This window comes from Oratosquilla oratoria, chromosome 7, assembly GCF_046742065.1.
Source record: "Oratosquilla oratoria isolate Oo_2021 chromosome 7, ASM4674206v1, whole genome shotgun sequence".
Taxonomy (NCBI): domain Eukaryota; kingdom Metazoa; phylum Arthropoda; class Malacostraca; order Stomatopoda; family Squillidae; genus Oratosquilla; species Oratosquilla oratoria.
In genome coordinates, this window is record NC_134783.1 from 28,493,937 (window position 1) to 28,508,936 (window position 15,000).

The window sequence follows — 15,000 nt, forward strand, 5'->3', positions numbered from 1 at the left end:
CTGCGTTGTATCATCAAGCAGTTGTTGTTGTGTATTATACTTGCGAATTGTTCAACTGTGATTGTATTTTTCCATTGCATAATTGTCATATATTTTGTTGTATATTGATTTTGTTATTGTCATTGTATTATTTAGTTACAATTCCGTGTGCCTTTTGTAAGGAGAACCAAGCGAATCGTATATGTTTCCCGCTCCAACTCAAGGCTTGGCGTCCCAGTTGTTATTCCGTCTCCTCACTGCGCGGACGCATTTGTAATTGTGGTACTTTGGCACATAGCATCCGCCACAGTGAAAGCTAATGTGTGGACAATGATACTGACTGATGAGTAACGGCTTCTGCTCAGGCGCGACTGAAAACATAGATCAGACTGAGTTCTTTGTGAGAATTTTATTTTTTCATTTATTTGTTTATTTTGTTTTATTTTATTATTATTTTTTTTTTTTTTAGGATGACAGAATATAATAATCATTGTCTCACATTTTGTCCTTTCAGCTAGCAAATGAAAAAGCGAGTGTAAAAAATGGCAAACTGAAGTTAAAAAGAGCAGACCTGGAAATCCTTCATTGTCCTTTTACGCTCTCTTCACTTTGCTTCCGTTAATATAATAATTAAATATGATATTCCTTATATTTTTCACAATTGACCAGTTAGGCATTTATTGAAGAAAAAAAAAATTGTAATATTCCTGAAGCTAAATTCAAATGATTTTTCAGCGTTGATCCATTAGTGTATTAAACATCAAAATCCCTTATTTCTTATAATTTTTGCAATTAACTAGTTACGCAATTATTGTAAAAAACAAACAAATGCAATTCTTCATTTGTAATTTTTCTATAGCTACAATTATAATTCTATTTGTATTTTTTCGATCAGTGTTAATCCATTTGTATACTAAATATTGAAATCTCTTATTCCTTATAAGTTTCGCAACCAACCAGTTATGCAATAAACTGCTACGCAATGGTCTGGTACATAATTCTCCTGGTGAGCAATTTTCCTGGTACGCAAATTTCCTGGTGCGTAATTGTACTGGTACGCAATTTTCCGGGACACAACTGTCCGGCACGCAATTCTCCGGGACGAAGCTGTCCGTTCTCCCACCTAGTCACCCCAATACTCAGGTTTATTACGGGCTGTACTCCCAAAACGCTTCCGCCCAACCAAAAATCAAGGTTTAATGAATTATTTCAGGCATAATGATGGAAAATATTTGGTTCGCTCGGCTCTTGCGTATTTGAGATTTCATATTTTTTACTTTCCTTGAGAACTGAAAGTCGAGGTTTAATGAATTATTTCGACCACAATAACGGAAGTATCTTCGGTTCCCTCGACTATTGCGTGTTTAAGATTTCATATTTTCTATTTTCCTTTGAGTTATCCTTTTCAAGTCACTCGGCCTTTGCCTTCTGAATGATCGCCGCAGTATTGCGCTCGCAATGGTCGTCAAGTCTTTTCATTCATTCATAAGTCAGGTTTCATTTCCCGACCAACTGTGGCGTGGAGTTAATTAATTTAGATTTTTTATTGCCAACTCGTTAATGTCTAGAGGTACATCTCTATGCTGAATGAAATTGTATAGTTCTATGTAAAAAAGTTACATAGAACAAAAATTTCTAGGGTAATATGAACTTTGAATGCGTTTAATTGTCAGCATTTTTAACTATTATTTTTTACATTCAGTATTATTTGATCTACTTTCTTAAGTTTAGGACTGTGTCAATGTAATCTTAGTAACATTTTAGAAGTTAACTCGACGTTTAGAGGAAATCATAGCCTTATAAAAAAAAAATCTCACAATTGTCCATTTAATTTTGAATTTTGCAAGAATATCGTGACTTGTTTCATGAAATAAATTAAATTTATAAGTTAAAAATAGGTAGCAAAATTATATGGTCGAGTTTTAAATACTTGCTTTGCTGTTTAACGCCAGTGACCTAGATTTACCAATAATATATATACGACTTCGAAGAATGGCGTTTATTTTACATATTTTATTCAATTCATTCATCATTTGTCTATTTTTATTTACTTATTAATTTATGAATGGTGTATTTATTCACTTGTTTATTTACTTTTTTATTCAATTACTAATTTTTACTTTATTATTTTTTATCTGTTTATTTGATACACCACCATATACCCCGGGGGTTGATTCAGCTTTTGATCAAATTGCAAATAATATAGGCAATAAGTATTACGAACGATGATTAATGAAAAAATGCTGCGAAACTTGATTTCATTTTGATTCGGAAACTGAATGAACAAATATTTACCGAAATACTATCGTGCGTCAATTGGGTCAACATCAAAGCAAACTTCTTTAATTAATAACAATTGGTTATTTTGTTTAGTTGCTTGCTTTATTTGGATGTTTGAGTGTTTTATTCCTTAATCTATTTACCCTTTCACTTATCTTCTGGTCGTACCTATATGTTTAACTCTTTTGACCTCATAGACTAGGTCAGTATCGTCAATATTTGACGTTAAAGAAATGCACTTGCTATAGCCTCTTAGTATAATCATTGTCTTCATTGTCGTCGTTATCATCGTCGTCGACATCATCGTCGTCATCAGCGTTGTCGAAACTACTATAATGATCATCATCATCATATTCGTTGTCATCGTCATCATCGTCATCATGTTATCATTATATCATATAATTAGATTATCATTATATTATAATCATTATGTTATCATTATCATTATCAATATTATCACTATCATCATTGTTATCGTCATTATCAGCTCTAAGTTCACTGGCATTCCTATTCCAATTGTAGTACTCAGGAGTGAAACAGATTGTACACCTTCTCTTGGGCAGAATTTTTATTTTTAGTTGAGTCTTTTCAGTCGAGAAATGAAGAAAAGAAAAAAAAACACAGAAAAACCTGTAACCGGTTATTTGTTACTGGGATGGAAATACTTGTGTACCAAACATGACAAAATGGTGTATACGTCCAACAAGTATGTTTACCCCAATCTAGCACGTTTGCACCTATATATACGTGAATACACACACACAGCCACACATGAATATGCGAACAGGAGATATTAGTATGTATTCATGCACCACAACACGACTGCACTCAGCTAAGCACTCAAGGATTTCAGATCACAGTGAGCCATTTGGAAAGGCATGGCTACAAAGACATATTGGCGCTGAAAGGAAAAAGTAGACATACAGACAAAAGTACGAAAACAAAGACATACGTGTAGTCCCGTCGCGTAAAGCCGGATTCAATCCATCAAACAAGATTGTCCCTTTGCTCATATCGTTTTGGCTACAAGACTATTTCATTTAGTTAAGTAGGAAGTTCTGTACAGTACATACATTCACTCTAAAATGAACATTGAATAATCCTCCAGTTGAACGAACATTTTTGGGGGTTTGCCTGTAGAGAGTGCTCAATGTGGTATTTACGTCAGACGATTTTATTCGATTGATATCTCTTTTCTGATTAAAAACGATAAGGCTTAGTCTGATTTTTGTTCACTTCATGAGTGAAGTAGATTTTGTATAACTCCAGAAAAATATTCAGATGAAAGACGACCTTGGCACACATTCACATACACACACATAAAACACACACACACACACACACACACACACACACACACACACACACACACACACACACACACACACACACACACACACACACACACACACACACACACACACACACACACACACACACACACACACACACACACACACACACACATATATATATATATATATATATATATATATGTATGTATATAATATGAATAGAATCACCAGTGACGGTGATGTCGATAAAAAAATCCGACTGTCGTCCCCGGATTCGAACCAGGCTCTTGAAATCACACAGCCATCGCTTCTACCAACTGAGCTATCGAGCCTATAGAATTATCTAACCTGGAAGTTAATCTACTTCCCGAGGAACTAAGTCGACTACAAACTGCCGTCCGTACTTATTTTTACAGAGAACCAGGCCAACTTGTAGCTAGTGGTTAAGCTGGTACGTTTCCTTGATGGACTTATCGTCGTTGTCATACCTGATCAGCATCATCGTCACTGGTGATTCCATTCATGTTAAGTTACTGTATATATATATATATATATATATATATATATATATATATTATATATATATATCATATATAGATCAGATGTGGGAAATATTTCAAAATACGCTCACTAAGATGATTCAAACTTACATTCCTTTTAAGGACAGACGTCCCCCAAATCAGGCTCGCCCAAAGTGGCTCGACAAAGAAACTGAAAAAAGTATTGCTAAAAAGAGACAGGCTTATAAGAAATATAAGTGCTCGGGTGCATCTAATGACTATGAAAGTTATGTATCAATACAGAGAGATTTAAAAAAGACAATAAGAAAAAGAAAACGACAATACGAAATGAACATCGCTGAGAAATCCAAAGAGAATCCCAAAGAATTCTATAGTTACATTAGAGATAAAAAGGTTGTTAGGAATCACATTGGTCCACTATTATCTGCTGACGGTCAACTTGAATATTCAAATGAAGGAATGTGTAATCTCTTAAACAATTATTTTAGCTCGGTATTCGTAAACGAAACACCTCAAAGTGAATTCCAAACTGAAACCTGTGAAAAGTCTGGGATAAACTTACTCACTACGGTAAATATAACAAAAGAAACAATTAAAAGGTGTATAGACAAAATCAAAGTTAATAAAACACCAGGGCCTGACGGTTGGCATCCAAGAATCTTAAAGGAAATGAAAAATGAGATTGTTGTTCCATTAGAAATTATTTTCAAGAAATCCATCATATCCGGAGATGTCCCAAGAGAATGGAAGCTAGCTAACGTTACTCCCATATTCAAAAAAGGTGACAAAAAGAAACCAAATAACTATAGGCCTATTAGTTTGACTTCGATCGTAGGAAAAATAATGGAAACTATCATCAGAGATGCTATCGAATATCATTTAGAAAGTAACCGTTTGATAAATGATAGCCAACATGGTTTCAGACGGAAACGTTCTTGCGTGACTAACTTACTCGAATTCTACAACACAGTTATCTCGAATTATGACAAAAGAAACAATATAGATTTAATATATCTAGACTTTGCAAAAGCTTTTGATACCGTCCCACACGAAAGACTACTTACTAAATTAGCTTTGCATGGAATAAGTGGTAGCCTATTAGGTTGGACTAGTAATTGGTTGAAAGGTCGAAAACAGAGAGTTGTTTTAAATGGAAAAACTTCTGGATGGAAAAGTGTTGCAAGTGGAGTTCCTCAGGGTTCCGTTCTTGGGCCACTTCTATTCATAGTATATATAAATGATATAGACCATGGACTAAAATCTACTGTTTCCAAATTTGCTGATGATACAAAACTGTGCGGAGTGGCAAATGATCACTCAAACCAATTAGATATTCAAGAAGATTTAGATCAATTACAGCAATGGTCTGAAAAGTGGCTAATGAAATTTAACACAAGTAAATGCAAGGTAATGCACATAGGTAAAAATAACAGTAAGTACGATTACAAGTTATTTGGAAATTCGTTAACAAAAGTGGATAGTGAAAAAGATCTCGGCGTAATTATCAGTAACGACCTCAAACCATCCAAGCAGTGTATTTCAGCCTCTGAGAAAGCAAATAAGATTCTCTGGATTGATTGCGCGATCTTTTGATTTCAAAAGTCCATCACTCATTAACAAGCTATATAAATCGTTAGTTCGTCCACATTTGGAATATGCTGTTTCCGTATGGTCACCGAATCTTATTAAAGACATTGACAGACTGGAAAAAGTACAACGGCGAGCCACAAAACTGATTCCAAATATCAAAAATAAATCATACGAAAATCGACTTAAGCACATGAATCTGTTTTCCCTAAAAAAGCGTAGACTCAGAGGTGACTTGATACAGGTCTTTAAGATTTTAAAGGGAATTGACAACATCAAAAGTGACCAAATTTTCACATTGAATGAGAATCAGACAAGAAACAATGGTCTCAAACTGTCCGGAAATAGATTCAATTTGGAAGTAGGTAGAAACAACTTTGCCAACCGTGTAGTTAATGAATGGAATAAACTTCCTGCACAGGTAGTGCAATGTAGTTCAGTTCGAAGCTTTAAGAATCATTTAGATAAATACCTAAGTAAGATGCTGTAATTATTATAATTTATGTTATATTATTTGTTTTTGTTTTGTTATAATTTGTCTGTCTGATTTTCATTTATTATTAGTTATATGTCAATTTATTATCATTTACTATTTTCCTGTTTGTTTGTTATTCAACTATACCAATGCATTTATTTATGTATTTTAATTGTTATTTACATTATTATAGTTTTAATTTATTATTAATATGATTTTTTTTTTTTTTTTTTTTTTTGCATCCGACCTAGATATGGATCAAAAGGTCTCCTGTCGGCATGCTTTGCCTTTGTAATCCTTTGTAATATATATATATATATATATATATATATATATATATATATATATATATATATATATATATATATACACTGAGACATGCTCGCAAAGACTCAAAGCACAATGGCCCAAAACATAATGTTCGATTTTTTGTGAGGGTAATAACCTATATCCAGACTCAAAAGGACTCAAAACATATTACTCGAGTATTTGTGAGAGTAATAACTTATATGCAGACTTACAAATGGTCAAAACTTATTACTCGATTTTTTGTGAGAGTAATAACTATATGCAGACTCACAAAGACTCAAAACTTATTACTTGATTATTTGTGAGAGTAATAACTTATATGCAGACTCAAAAAGGTCAAAAGTTATTACTCGAGCTTTTGTGAGAGTTATAACCTATATGCAGACTCACAAGGACTCAAAACTTATTACTCGAGTATTTGTGAGAGTAACATCCTATATGCAGACTCACAAGGATTCAAAACACATTGCTAGAGTTTTTGTAAAAGTACTAAACTATAATCAGACTAAGGTTGATAAACTGTTTGTACGCGCGTACGACAAGAGGGAAAGACTCTACTTTATTAAACGCACCAAATCGTTAGACAAATTGAGTTCTCAAGTTTCTTTTCTTCTTTCACAATGGAGGTGTTGTATGATGAATGGTGATATCAACGAAAAAGAAGTTGAGGTTTTGCTGAGATAAAAAGTAGAAATGGGGGAAGAAAATGAAGTGGAAATTTGGAAAGTGGATCATTTTGTAGATTTAAGTCGTTATACCTGGTATACTCGTTCTGATGTGGTTTAGCTTTTTGCATTATAACAAAAACTAGGACAAAAAACATAAATGAAACTCACTGGTATTAGAAAAATTCATTCCATTATTATTATTATTATTATTACTATTATCATTTTTTGTAATGGAACATTACATTATATAATGTATTACAGCAGAGTTTTTTATACTCCTACTCTGAAATGGACCTGAAACAATATTTCCATGAAAATATACTTCCTGACGAGTGTTTTGATAAGAGCAACTGAAAAAAAAAGTCTAATCCTGAAACTAGACTACATCTACTACTGTGAGTGAACAGGTAATTAGTAAACTTTGAGTTTATAATGCTATAAATTTTCCAAATTTGATCATAAGCTTTGCAAAACAAATATTTACCTCAGGGATAGTGTTGTAGTGTGTGTTCGTATGAATACTAGTGGGATTGCGAATTCAGGTGTAGTATATGGCTAAGTATACGCGCATACACGCACGCACGCACACACACACAACGACTCGGTGGCGCGGTTGGTAGAGTCTCCGACTGTCATTACAGCGGTCCGGGTTCGAATTCTGCCCAGGGCTGAAATAATTTCAGTATCGCTTTGCTTCGAGTCGTTACTCCAAATCTCGTGGGCGGGAAGTTGGGTGTGTGTGTGCGTGTAAGGTCACAGCATTACCCATAGATCGGTCATACGAGCTCTGAGCTCTCTTCCGGGAGGGAAATAGCTGTCGTTCACGGGTCCAGCACGTGATCCAAAGACCAAGGTGAACACACACACACACACACACACACACACACACACACACACACACACACACACACACACACACACACACACACACACACACACACACACACACACACACACACACACACACACACACACACACACACACACACACACACACACACACACACACACACACACACTGAAAACCCGAATACAATCAAGAATGGCTTCATGTTTCCGTAAGTTGAGAAGGGCATAGTAAACAATGATGAGTCAGTGGAGAGTACAGGAGGAGCTAAGTCGATGGAGTTAGAGAGAGGAGCAAGTGGGGGATTGGAACCTTATGAAGTATGTAAAGATGAAGTCAGGGGGAAGGTCAGAGGGGGTCAGAAGAGGTCACGGGGTAGGTCAGGGCGAATCAAGTGGGAAGATAGGGAGGATTTTGGGGAAGGTAAGGGGGAGGTCAGACGGTAGGTTAGTGGGGAGGTCAGAGAGGTCAGGAGTTAGATCAGGGAGGTCAGGAGCTAGGTCAGGGGGGAGGTCAGGAGCTAGGTCAAGGGGGAGGTCAGAGGGAAGACCAGGGGAAGGTTAAGGGGAGGCCAGGAGGGAAGACAAGGAGAGAGGTCAGAGGGGAGGTCGAGGAGGTCATATGAGAGGTCAGAGGGATGATCAAGGGGAGGTTAGGAGGTCAGGGGGAGGTCAAGGGAATGTCAAACGGGAGACCAGGGTAGGTAGGTCAGGAGAAGATAAGGGGGGAGGTCATGGGGAGGTCAGAGGGGAGGTCAGGGGGAGGTAAGGGTGGAGGTCAGGGGAGGTCAGAATGTTGGTCAGAGGGGAGGTCAGAGGGGAGGTCAGAGGGGAGGTCAGAATGTTGGTCAGAGGGGAGGTCAGAGGGGAGGTCAGATGGGAGGTCAGATGGGAGGTCAGAGGGAAGGTCAGAGGGGAGGTCAAAGGTAAGTCAGGGGTAGGCCAGAGGGTAGGTCAGAGGGGAGGTCGGAGGAGTAAGTCAGGGGGGAGGTCAGAGGGAAGGTCAGAGGGGAGGTCAGAGGAGTAGGTCAAGGGGTAGGTCAGAGGGAAGGTCGGAGGGGTAGGCCAGAGGGAAGGTCAGAGGGAAGGTCAGGGGGGAGATCAGAGGGAAGGTCAGAGGGGAGGTCGGAGGGGTAGGTCAGGGGGTAGGTTAGAGGGAAGGTCGGACGGGTAGGCCAGAGGGAAGGTCAGAGGGGAGGTCAGAGGGGAGGTCAGAGGTAAGTCAGGGGTAGGTCAGAGGGGAGGTCAGGGGGTAGGTCAGAGGGAAGGTCGGAGGGGTAGGCCAGAGGGAAGGTCAGAGGGGAGGTCAGAGGTAAGTCAGGGGTAGGTCAGAGGGGAGGTCAGGGGGAGGTCAGGGGGAAGATATACAAGAAGACTAAAGATGATCACAGGAACTATATTAAGTCTTGGCTATCATATTGATGCTATGTGATGGCATATCAGGAAGATCTTGGTAAGAAACAGTAGAATAACGTAGGAGATTATGTTCAATTGCATCGTGTACAATTCTGGAAGTATGTCTGTTATTTGTTTTTGTTTTGTTATCATTTGTCCGTTTGATTCTCATTTATTATTAGTTATATGTCAATCTATTATTATTTACTACTTACCTGTTTGTTTATTATTTAACTATACCTATGCATTTATTTGTGTATTTTATTTGTTATTTAATTATGTTTTTATTTATTCATTTATAATTATTATGATTTTTTCGCATCCGACCTAGATATGGACCAAAAGGTCTCCTGTCGGCATACTCCGCCTTTGTAATCCTTTGTAATATCATCCCATCCTAATTATTTTTCTAATTTAAATATACCTACATACATTATAATATATACGATACAATGCATGCATTATAACACAATACATACTTTATAATACAATACATACATTACAATACAATACATACTGTACATTACAAGCAAGCCCGTAGCAGATTCCGGGGCTTGAACTCATTACAGTATTCACATTACAAAACATTACATACATTACGAAATTTTACATACATTACAAAACATTACATACATTACAATACGGACGGAAACATTACAATGCATGCAAACATTAGGATATATGCATACATTACATACACGATATACATTGCATATATTATATACATTATATACATCACATACATACATACAGTACATTACATACATACAAACCGTATATACATGTATAGTATACGTATATTACATACATTATATACATGCATGCATACATTATATATGAGTACATACACACATACATACAAACATTATATACATAAATGCATTCATACATGACCATATACATACATACATACATACATACATACATACATACATACATACATACATACATACATACATACATACATACATACATACATACATACATACATACATACATACATACATACATACACATACATACATACATACATACATACATACATACATACATACATACATACATACATACATACATACATACATACATACATACATACATACATACATACATACATACATACATACATACATACATACATACATACATACATACATACATACATACATACATACATACATACATACATACATACATACATACATACATACACACATACATACATACATACACACATACATACATATATGCTTATATATATACAAAGATACAAACATACGTACCATACCAAGAAAAATATGGTTGTGGGAGAAAGCAGAGAGAGGAAAGAAAACAGGGTGGAACCTGGGAGGTTGAGGAGGGAGAAGGAAGGGTAGTGAGGGAGAGGAGGGAGAAGGAAGTGTAGTGAGAGAGAGGAGGGAGAAGGAAGTGTAGTGAGGGAGAGGAGGGAGAAGGAGAGGTTTTCAAAACGATCGTAAGGAAAGAAACTCGCTAGAAGGAGAAGTATCACTTAAAGGGGAAAACTCGTAGAGAAGGATGAAATTATTCATAGGCAGGAGAGGATGAACGGCGGGAGAGGACAGATCGGGAAGAGGAGGGGGAGGGGAGAGAGTGAGAATGAAGGGAGGCGACAGTGAAGGAGAAGGGAGGAGAGCGAGAGCGTGAAGGAGTAGGGAGGAGAGGGGAAGAGGGAAGGGGAGAGAGAAAGAGGGAAGGGGAGAGAGGAAGAGGGAAGGGGAGAGAGGAAGAGGTAAAGGGAGAGAGGAGGGGAGGGGAGGGGAGGGAATAAGAGACATGGAGAGAAGGAGAGAACATAAGAATAAAGGAGACTGCAAGAGACCATAAGGCCTACACTAGGCAGTTCTATAAAGAGGGGAGGGAGGGAGAGAAGGGGGAGGGAATAGGGGACGGGGAGGTAAAGGGACAGGGAGGAAGGAGAATGAGATGAAAGAAGGACATGTAATGGAATAGAAAAGTAGGGGGAAGGGGGGAAAGAGGGGGAGGGGGCGAAAACACGAGAAAGGGAGAAGATAACTAGGGATTGGGATGGGAGGGAGAGTGGAGGGGGGAGTGGAGGGGGGGAGTGGAGGGGACGGAAAGAGAGGGGGAGGGGAGTTAGAGAGAGGGGTAGGTCAGGGGAGGGTCAGGGGGAGGTTTCACAATGGAGATTAAATTGAACTTAATTTTCATGATTTTCTTTACTAATTCTCTACAACGTTTATGTCTTAGGTACTGTACACCAGAGGACTCCTGCCTGGGATCCTCAATCCACTCACTAAGTCACTTCTGCCCCGACGTTACTAAATTGTTCATCCAGTGATCTTTACTTTCACAAATAAGTGCCTCCCCTAAGGGCGTAACTTTTCTCCCATCTACCAATAAAAAATTTCTCCTCCTCCACCCTTCTCCAATCAGAAAGACTGCTACAACGTCTTAAGCAATACTGCTTGCACAAGCAATTTCGATATTGAATGCAGAAATGGCTTAGTTTACATACTGTGACATCAGCATTAAAAGCTGTACCCTAGCGGTTGTTAATAACCTTTAGACGGTGAACGAGATTATGCAACTCCTTCGCGGCTATTGTTTTCAAAACATCCTACACATAAAATAAAATTCTCGTCACCTACCCCTCTATCTACCTACTTATCTACCTTTATCTACCAGCCTCTTACAGAGGGGGAGGGCAAGAAGAGAAATAAGGAAGTAAGGGAAGGAAGGAAGAGGAGTAGAGGGCAGTGAAACAGAAGAGGAGAAGAATGGAGTGAGGAAGAGAGGGAGGAGAGCAGAGTGAAAGAGAGGGGAAGAGGAGAAAAGGGGAGAGGAAAGGGGAAGAGAGTAGAAAAAGAGAGAGAAGGGGAATGGAGAGAGAGGGAGGGGAAGGGGAGTAGAGAGAGAGAAAGGGAAGGGGAACTAGAGAGAGGGAAGTGAGGGGAGGGAGAGAGAAGGGAGGGAAGTGGAAGGAGAGAGAAAGAAATTGGGAAGAAAGAGGGAAGGGAGGAAAGGGAGTAGAAGGGGGAGGTGAGTGGAGGGAGAGAGAGGGGAGGAAAGGGGAGGTAGAGAGAGGGGTAGGAGAGGGGAGTGGAAGGAGAGGGAGGGGAAGAGAGAAAGAGAGGGGGGAGAGAAGGGAGAGGAGGTGAGGCAGAGAGAGGGGGAGGGAAGGAGGAGGAGAAGGAGGAGGAGGGGAGGAAAGGAGAGAGGGAGCAGGGAGTGTTGTAGGAATTTAATGGAGTAGTAGGCTCAGCTTGAGAGTTGACGACAAAATATAGGTCAAGAATTGGAGGAGTTATTTCAAGAGAAATAAAGAGGAAAATGAAAGGGAACAAAGTGAAATAGAAAGGACAATGAGAAAGAGGGGAGACAGCGGGGGAGATCAGAAAGGAAAAGGAAGAGAAGGAAAGGGAAGGAAAGGGAGGGGAGGGGAGTTAGGAAGGGAGGGAAAGAGAGGAGAGGGGAGGGGAAGGGAGTTTGGAAGGGAGGGAAAGAGAGGAGAGGAGAGGGGAAAGGAGTTTGGAAGGGAGGGAAGGAGAGGAGAGAGGAGGGGAAGGGAGTTAGGAAGGGAGGGAAAGAGAGGAGAGAGGAGGGAGTTAGGAAGACAAGGAAAGAGAGGAGAGAGGAGGGGAAGGGAGTTAGGAAGGGAGGGAAAGAGAGGTGAGGAGAGGGGGAGGGAGTTAGGAAGGGAGGAAAAAAGAGGAGAGGGGAGGGGAAGGGAGGGGAAGGTAAAGGGAATGGAAGGAACGGTAGGGGAGGGGAAGGGAGGGGAAGGAAGGGGAATGTAGCGGGAAGGGGAGTGAGATTGTGATTGAGAGGAAGAATGTGAGTGAGAGAATGAGAGTGAGAGTGAGAGTGAGAGTGAGAGTGAGAGTGAGAATGTGAGTGAATGAGAGTGAGAGTGAGAGTGAGAGTGAGAGTGAGAGTGAGAGTGAGAGTGAGAGTGAGAGTGAGAGTGAGAGTGAGAGTGAGAGTGAGTGTGATAGGGAAGGGAAGGAGGAGAGAGAGGTAAAGCGGGAGGGAGAGTGAGATGGAGAATGGATAAATAATTGAAAAAAAATAAATTGAGATAAAAATCAATGAAGAACAAGTAAGAAAGAAAGAAAAGGGAACAGAGGAACTATGATCAAGATCAGTAAAGAAGAAAATGCAAAGTAGGAGGAAGACATGAAACAGAAAAGAAAAGAAAAAGAGATGAAGAGGGAAAAGATATACGTATAAAAAATACCCGGGAAACATTCGAAAAGAAGAGAAAAAAATCAAAAGCAAACAAAAAATGCTGAAAACTGAACGATAAAGAATGGAAAAAAGGGAACGAATGAAAGAAAAAACAGAAAACGTTGAGTGATACATAAAGGAAAAATATAGGTGAAGCAAGCTATATAGGTGAGGGGGGGCGGAGAGTAGAGGGAGGGAAGGGGGGAAGAGAGAAGGGGAGAAAGAGAAGGATGGGGGAAGAGAGAGAGGAAGAGAGAGGGAGAGAGAAAATGTTGGCGGGGAGTAGAAGGAGGGGAGGGAGGGGGGAGGGGGGAAGAGAGAAGGGGAGAAAGAGAAGGATGGGGGAAAGAGAGAGAGAAAGAGAGAAACTGTTGAATGAGAGGCAGGAGTGAAAAAGAAAAGGACAGAAAGGAGGAAATGAGGAAAGGAGGGAAGGGGCAAAAGGGAAGAGGGGGAGGTAAGAGGGAAGAGAGAGGAGAGAAGAGGGAGGAAGGAGGGGGAGGAGAGAGGAGTGAGGAGGAAGAAATGAAGTGGGAAGAGGGAGGAGGGGGACGGAGGAGGGAGGAGGGAAGAGGAAGGAGAGAGGAGGGAGGAGGAAAGAGAAAAGAGGAAGGAGGAGGGGGGAGGGAGGAGGGAAGAGGGAGGAGTGAGAAGGGGAAGGGGGAGAAGGGAGGAGAGGGGAGAGAGGAGGGAGGAGAGAGTAGGGAGGAGAGAGGAGGGAGGAGAGAGTAGGGAATAGAGAGGAAGGAAGAGAGAGGATGGGGGAGGGAGAGGGAGGAGGGAGGTGTAGGAGGGAGGGGCTATATAATCTAATATATTACAATGGTTTACCAATTTATATATACTAGTAGGTGAAGTGATAGGTAAGTGTGTAGTGGAGTGGAGGGAGATTTCTTCAAGGTTAATGTGGATGAAGGTGAAGCTGGGAAGGGAGATTTGGGCTTTTGTAAGTGTGTATGGAACTGGTAGTGAGAAGAGCGTAGAGGAAAGGGAGTTTTTTTGGGTTGATTTAAATGAGTGCATAGAGGTATTTGGGAAAAATATCAATGTAGTTGTATTGGGAGACCTTAATGCTTGGGTGTGAAATGAACTAATAGACGGAGTGGTTGGGAAGTATGGAGTTCCAGGAAAAAATCGTAGTGGAGAGTTGATGGTGGAGATGTGTCTCGAAAGAGAGTTGATAATAGCAAATACAGTGTTCAGGAAGAAAATCAAGCATAAGTACACATGGGAGAGGGTGGTGGATGGAAGGGTGGTAGATAGAGCGTTAATGGACTATGTAGTTGTAAGCAGGAGTATAGTAAAAAGAGTTAGGGATGTACATGTTCTAAGTAGAGAGCGTAGGGGAATATCAGATCATTTTCTGGTGGAAGATAAGTTGAGAGTGGAGAATAGATGGAGACAGAGGAAAAGGGTAGAAGATAGGAAATTACTTT